Here is a 7,823-nt window from a genome sequence, read left to right on the forward strand (position 1 = left end):
AGCTTCAGCTTCAGTATCTGGCCTTCCAGGGAACACTCAGGGTTCATTTCTTTTAGGATTGACTGATTTGATCTCCTTGCAGTCCAAGGAACTCTCAAGAGTCTCCTCCAGCACCATAATTCGAAAGCATCTATTCTTTGGTGTTCGGCCTTCCTTGTGGTCCAACTCTTGCAGCCATACATTACTACTGGGAATACCATCGCTTTGACCATACAGACTTTTGTTGGCAGGGTGATGTCTCTACTTTTTATTGTGCTGTCTAGGTTTGCCATAGCTTTCCTCTCAAGGAGCAGGCGTCCTTTAATTTCATGGCTGCATTCAATGTCTGCAGTGATCTGGGATCCCAGGAACATGAATTCTGTCACTGCTTCCATGACTTCCCTTTCTGTTTACCAGGGAGTGATGGGTCCGGATGCCATGATCTTAGTTTTTCTGATGTTGAGTTTCAAGCCAACGTTTGCGTTCTCCTCTTTCATTCTCAGGAAGAAGCTCTTTAGGTCCTCTTCACTTTCTGCCATTAGAGTGATATCGTCTGCATATCTGAGGGTTTTTTATGTTTTTCCCGGCAATCTTAATTCCGGCTTCTGATTCATCCAGGCCAGCATTTTGCATGATGTACTCTGTATATAAATTAAATAAACAGGCGAAGCAAATGACAACCCACTCCGGTATCGTTGCCAAGAAAACTGCATAAACAGTAACAAAAGGATTCTGAGTAGACCTGCTTAGAATAGTGAGTGCCCCATAAATAAGTACTTTGTCAGATTGTGTTGCAGAGGGGCCGTGCCTCAGCGGTAGAGCCTCTGCTTGGCATGCAGAAGGTCCCAGGTTCAATCCCTGGCATCTCAAGAGATCTGGCAGAAGGTGACGTGAAAGACCTCAGCCTGAGAGCCCCTGCCAGTCTGAGTAGACAAGACTCACCTTGATGCCCCAAGGGTCTGATTCAGTAAGAGGCAGCTTCATGTGTTCATCTGAGTGACAAAAATGAGCCATTTGCCCAGGGCCTGCCACTGCCTTTGTGCACACAGTGCCCAATGAGGTCAGAGGCATTGCAAGAAAATTCTGTCTATGAACTCTGACTCTTCCAGGTTAGATTAAAAGGGCCGACTGAGGTGCCTGCGGGGCATGCCTGCATTGTGTTCCCTTCCCAGGCAAGGTCCCAGGTGTCGCTAGGGCTGGCCTTCTTCCCTTGTGGCAGTGCCAGGGCTGCCGCAGCTCACCTTCCCACCAGCCGGTGCAGGTACAAGCTGTGGGCATAGAGTTGCCAGATCCAGGTTGGGAAGCTCCTGGAGATTTGGGGGTGGAACTTGGGAAGGACAGGGACCTCAGTTGGGTACAATGCCATAGAGTCCACCCTCCAAAGCATCCGTTTTCTCCAGGGGGGACTGTCCTTTGTTGCCTGGAGATGAGGTGATGTTGGCCTGGGGAGGAGGTGTTATTCCGGGGGGGGGGGGTCCCCAGGTCCCACCTGGAGGCTGGCATCCTTATGTGGGCATATCAAGCAAGTCTGCACACCTCACCTCCTTCTGGGGAGGAGGAATGCTGCGAGCACCGCTGGAACTTGCCTTGGATGGACCCGACCCCAGGTGACAGCAGGGCAATTTTAGCAGGAGGAAACACAAGGGGGGGGCCACACACTTTGCCTCTTATACGGCAGCATTCCAAGCACCTGCTTGGGCCTTTTGTGGGGTGAACCAGTTTCTGTGCCTCCCCCAAATCTTGTACTTGTAACCCGATACCAGGCCCTGCTAATTTCACAGGCCTTTTGTTGTCCTCCTGCAAGACTTGAAAGCATGTCATGGACTTGCATGGGTTCTGCGTGGTTTCATTTACCTTTGATCAGCTTGCCCTCCAGCAAACAAAGGGAGTACCAGATGTTCACCTGTCCCTTTTAGTTACAGCTGGGGAGGTCCTTGTTGACTCGGAGACCTCGCTATGACATCGCCCCAGGAAGACATCCTATCCCCGCGTGTAGAAAAGCAGGCATCTGCATCCTCGGGGTGACACTGTATTCCCGTTTTTTAAAAATAAAGTGCAACCAATACCTGTTTTGATATCCAAAATTATGTACTGTAGTTTCCTCAGTCTTTTGATGTGGTTTGCTAGGCAGAAGGAGGATGCATTTGAACTGTATAAAAATGGGAATTCCTAGCACAGCAGTTCTAGAAAACTTTCCTGGTAGTCCCCAAGACAACAGAAATCCACAAACAATGAGTATAAAGAAACGTCTGCTGCGCTGCCCCCAAGAGACACACTGGATTGTTCTCCCATTAAAAACCATTTGGCAATCTGATAAAGGGCTTGATTAAGCATCCTTTGATCTTTTATCCTATTATGATCTTTCACTAAACCGTTTAGAAAAACTGAAGAGACCCCCCCACACACAGAAGTTTGGAGTTTGTCGGAGTTTACTCTTTGAGTTCGACTTTATTAATTATTTTAATGGGATTGCAGAAACCTGGAACAGACACTCCTGCTCCCCCCAAAAAAAAGAACAGATCTCAAAAACATTTAGTCAAACAATTATAATCTTGGGATTTTTAAAACGAACCAACATAGCTACAGCGGGAAGGTCTTGGCTGCCAGAAATAAGCACATACTTCAGACCAATGTGAACTGAGAGCTGTTAACATTTTTTTCTGGGGCAGAATGTGTCTGTGTGTTTGTGGTACAGAATATACACACACGTCTTCTGTTCCGAAGCCTCTTAACGAAGTCCACGTAACGTCTGAACCCTCAATGCAGAGAAGGGGCCTTGGACTTTCCCAGAGATAGTGGAGTGGAAACTTCTGAAGGAGAAGAGCTGGAACAGTCAAAGGATCGCTAATGGAGAAGATTTTCCCTGCCCCACTGGCTCAGTTCCATGAGTCAGCGGCACCAAAAAAGTGTTCCTGAAGATGTAGGACCTGAAGCCCTACATGGCTTGGGGCCAACAGATCTTAAGGGCCACCTTCTGCACAAGGTAAAGTGGTGGAGAAGAGGTGTCAACAGCACTGGCAGAAAAAAGGAAGCTGATGTTACTGAAACTGAAGGCCTAGTGGAGGGAGGTAACCCTGAACACTGATAGTTTCCGCAAAAGAGCTTGTCCCGCCATTGACCTCCAGTTATTTGCAGCTAGTGAGTACTTCCCCACAGATTGATGCGTGGCAGGGTTCTGAGCCGCATCTTCCTACCTTCCCCCCGCCTGGCATCTTTTGAATCCTGCGTTTGCCAGAAGTTTTTGTTGCTGCGCTCCTGAACTCATGGTTTCAAGTGGGGAATTCTTCACTTCGCACCTAAACTCCACATCAGCATAATCTGCATCACAACTGCTCCCTTTTTCCCCACGCTCACCACAAACATCATCCCTCCCTGCGGAATTCCTCCTACCGCGGAATCAGTTAATCAGATCCGACACTCTTCTGCACGCCGGGTCTGAGAGGGAAGTACCAGACCTGGACACGGTCTCAGCTTTAGGACCAAGGGCAACCAGGACCCAACATAAATGAGGTATGAAAGGTTGGTACAATCAGGACACTTTTTGTAGAAAAAGCCCAGCAGGAACTCATTAGCATAATAGGCCACACCCAATAGCAGGAACACATTAGCATATTGGGCCACACCCCTGACAGCACAGCTCATTAGCACATTAGGCCGCACCCCCATGTTACCAGAAGTGTGGTTATCCAGCCACACCCACCTTTTGCTTGTTATTCTGTTTACCTTGTTTGTTGTCAAAACCCAGGGCCTTTTTTTGTAGCAGGAACTCCTTTGCATGTTAGGCCACACACCCTTACTGTAGCCAATCCTAATGAGTTCCTGTCGTTGGGTGTGGCCTATTATGCTAATGAGTTCCTGCTGGGCGTGGCCAACTTGGGAGCCAGCCGGAACTCCGTTCCTGTGCGTTCCTGCCCAAAAATAGCCCTGGGTACAATAATAACAGAATCTTGTGGAGGAACCGAGACAGAGGTCAAAGTGCAAATGTGGCTGGGTTATTGAACAGCACCCTGACCTGAAGGTCCCAGGCTGGCCCCGTCTCATCAGATCTTGGAAGCAAAGCAGAGTCAGCCCTTGGTTAGTATTTGGACCGGAGATCAGCAAGGAGGCAGGCAATAGCAAATCACCTCTGTTAGTCTCTTGCCTTGAAAACCCGGCAATCTCATGGCACTTTACACATACAATTAAAGAGCACTTGCTGTTATATCACTGCTCAGTGATCTGGGACATCTGGGCTGTTTATCCTAGTTTTGATCAGACAGCAATACTGCTTTATGTAATCTCTCCAAAAATAAGAAGGCACAGTATAGGAACACAGGGGGCTGCCTTCAGTCAGGATCAAAGGAATGTGACTGACTCTTCTCTTGAAGAGAATGTTTGTAGCCTTTGACTTAATCAAGTCCCGGAAACTGTCTGCAACAGGGAGAAGATGCCCCTCCAACCAAAGCTCCCTCTGAGCTGTGGAGTCTTGTGAGCAAAAATTCTACTTTGTGAGCTCCCGGCATCGAAGCTGTGAGCGAGCGATTTGGCTGCTGCATAAATTAGTTTGCTCTGGAGCCCTCCTTCCTGAGCTAAGACAAAAACGTGAGAGCCGGAGGCTAAAAAACTGTGAGCTAGCTCACACTAAATCGGCTTAGAGGGAACACTGTCTCCAAGCAATTACCGGAGCTACATAAGTGGCCACCGGAGCAACTGAGGCCATCAGAGCGGAGTGGGTGCAGAGAAAAGGTGCAGAGAAAGTGTCTTCTGTTTCCCCCTCACAGAAAGATGGTGCAGTGGGACAGACACGGAGTGGAAAGATTCCCCGAGTCTTTGAAGAACAATTCCCCGAAGCAGATGGTCTGGCACTGCGATGGGTCTGGATCGCTTGGCCAAGATGACAGAGCGGGAGCACAAGGCCTCAGGCGCACAAAGCTGAGGAGCACAGAAAAAGTATATGACGACTAAAATAAACGTGGTGATATTTATTACACTCGTCGTTTAGATATTTACTTTTTTACCAAAGTAATGACTGTGAAATAATAGGGCGGCACATTATATTTTTGCCTTGGGTGCAAAATTAGCTATTTGTGGCTATGAAAGACAGAGCGGAGGTCCCAAGGTAGTATGAGCATTGATTTCAGGGACTTTAGTGGATAAGCAGCCAGATTTGAACAGAGCAAGCCTCACTTTAAAGACAAACAACATTTGTGGCAGGGGATGAGCGTTCGAGAGTCACTGCTATATCTGAAAAAGTGGGCAGTGACTCAGGAAAGCTCACTCTCGGCCACACATTGTTTTTAGTCTTCCAGGTGCTCCTGGACTCTTGCTCTTTTCTGCTGCTACAGACAGACTCACACGGCTACCCATCTTGAGCTAGGTCTGAGTTCAGTAGCCCCTTAGAGGCCAACATGATTTCTGCAGTGGGAGCTTTTGAGAGTCAAAACACCCATAGTCAGATCTCTCTCTCAAAAGCTCACACCTCGAAAATGTTGTCGGTCTCCGAGTGCTCCTGGACCTAGGGTTGCCAAGTCTATTTACCTTGGTGGCGGGGGAGCCTCGCTGGGCTCCGGGAGCTGTCGGTGGACGTGCGCGCGCGCCGCCAGGACATCACCGGAAGTGACGTGCGACGTCGACATGTTGAGGGCGTGGCCCCGATCATCGGAGGGAAAACCATACAGTTTTCCCTCCGACTATCAAGGCCACGCCCCCAACGTGATCGATGTGGTTGCGTCACCTCTGTGCTTTGGGGGGCGGAGTTCCCCCTGGGGCCCGATTCCGCGGCAGCGGAAATCGGGCCTTCAAAGCGGGGGTTTACCCGCCCCCACTTGGCAGCCCTACCTGGACCTGAATCTAGCTCTCTTACTGCAGACCAGTGTTCCCTCTAAGCTGAGTGAGTGTGAGCTAGCTCACAGTTTTTTAGCCTCCAGCTCACACATTTTTGTCTTAGCTCAGAAAGGATGGCTACAGAGCAAACTAAATTTATGCAGTAGCCAAATCACTTGCTCACAACTTTAATGCCGGTAGCTCACAAAGTGGAATTTTTGCTTACAAGACTTCACAGCTTAGAGGGAGCAAGGCTGCAGACCCTCCAAAAGAATTAGCAGATAAAGGAATCTAACAAACCTTCAGAGGACACTGAACACTTGCTCTTCTTTTCCCTCTGTCCCGTGCTTGCTGCCTGTAGCCTCCACAGCAGGGGTGTCGAACTCATTTGTTATGAGGGCCGGATCTGACATAAATGAGACTTTGTTGGGCCGGGCCATGTGTGTCATAAAATGCAATGCCAGGTAGCGGAGAGATAAACTTTATAAAGGACAGAAACACAAAGGGTATTTTGTTTACTTAAAATAAAATCATGCTTAAAACATTAGCTCTGTAAGCTGCAAACCTACTTTTGATTTATTGACATTCACCACAGAAATCTCATGCTCAGATTTCTACGTCTAGGACCCAGGTTAAAACATGAAATGGCTGAGTAAGAGAGTCTGGCAAAGCAAGCTATGATGCACCAGCAGCAGCAGCAGCAGAACTGGAAGCAGGAGATGGCAAGTTCCACTGTGGGCCTGATGGAAGTCCTCCAGGGGCCTGATCCAGCCCCCAGGCCACATGCTTGACACCCCTGCTCTACAGGCTCTGCTACTTCAGGATCTCTGCAGCAATTAGCCAGGTTTGGCCTTGCTTGGGACAGAGGCAGAGGGGCCTATGCAGCAACAGCCTCGGTTGAAAATGAAAGGCGGGAAGTGGACAAAGGCGCAGCTCAGCCGGGTGATGTGAATTACAGAGTCAACGGAACAGACTGGGCCTTCCAAAAGAAAAGCCTGCTCGTGTGAGGGCCACGGGTCCTTTTGACTAGCCAGGTGAACTGAGAACAGTAAAGGGTGGAGTCTACCACATGACTCTCTCCAAGGCAAAATGACCATCAACTGAACATTAGAGACTGGCTCCCCGCCCTCGCCCTGTAAGAGCACAGCCAAAAAGATAAGAGGGAGGAAAAAAGAGAGAGAAAGGAAAGCAACCGAACTGCTGCACTTGGTTAACAAAAAACGAGAATGTTTTATAACCAGCAAAAAAAAGAACGGAAAAAGGGATACAGCTGAGGGGGGAAAATGTGTGTCTGAGGGAAAGCTTGAGAACTTTCATAGAGCAGAACTGACTACACAACCACTATTATCATCACATTTGACCGTGTGTAAAGGACTGTGTGTGATCCTCCTGGCACATGCAGTCCAGTACATGTCCAGTGAGTCTGAAAATCCACTTTCAGAAGGCACAGCCATCACATGTACTAGGAGGCTTAAATGTATTTTCCTTGCCTGAGATGCACAGTCAACGGTAATGACCAGATATGGCCAGTGTGGCAGTCAAAACAGATTTGAGTGCCACAGTTTCTCAGCTAAAAAGCCAGGGGCTCCCAAGCCTTCTGAGCCTGTGGGCGCCTTTGGAATTATGACCCAACATGGTGGGCACAGCCACAAAATGGTTGCTGCAACTTACCGTACCTTCAGTCACACACCGAAAATCCTGGCGCAGGGGTGGCCATTTGCTCCAGGTGAACTGATCTGTCACCTGGAGGTCAGTTGTAATTCCGGGAGATCTCCCAGCTACCATCTGGAGGTTGGCAACGCTGCCCATGGCTCCTCAGAAGAACTGCTGGGCATTTGGTGGGCACCAGGAGAGATGTCAGCAGGTGCCACGGCACCCATAGGCACAACCCTGGAGACCCCCTTGCTCTAGAACTTTTCAGATTTGCTTCTGAGAACAGACCACAGGTCCCAAATATGGGACCGCACAGGGACTACAAAAGCAGTATTTTCTTTTATCGTTAGAACCATTTCAAACATTTCGCTGTGCAGAGTGCCTCTTGC

This window comes from Gekko japonicus, unplaced genomic scaffold, assembly GCF_001447785.1.
Source record: "Gekko japonicus isolate JY-2015 unplaced genomic scaffold, Gekko_japonicus_V1.1 scaffold97, whole genome shotgun sequence".
Classification (NCBI taxonomy): Eukaryota; Metazoa; Chordata; class Lepidosauria; order Squamata; family Gekkonidae; genus Gekko; species Gekko japonicus.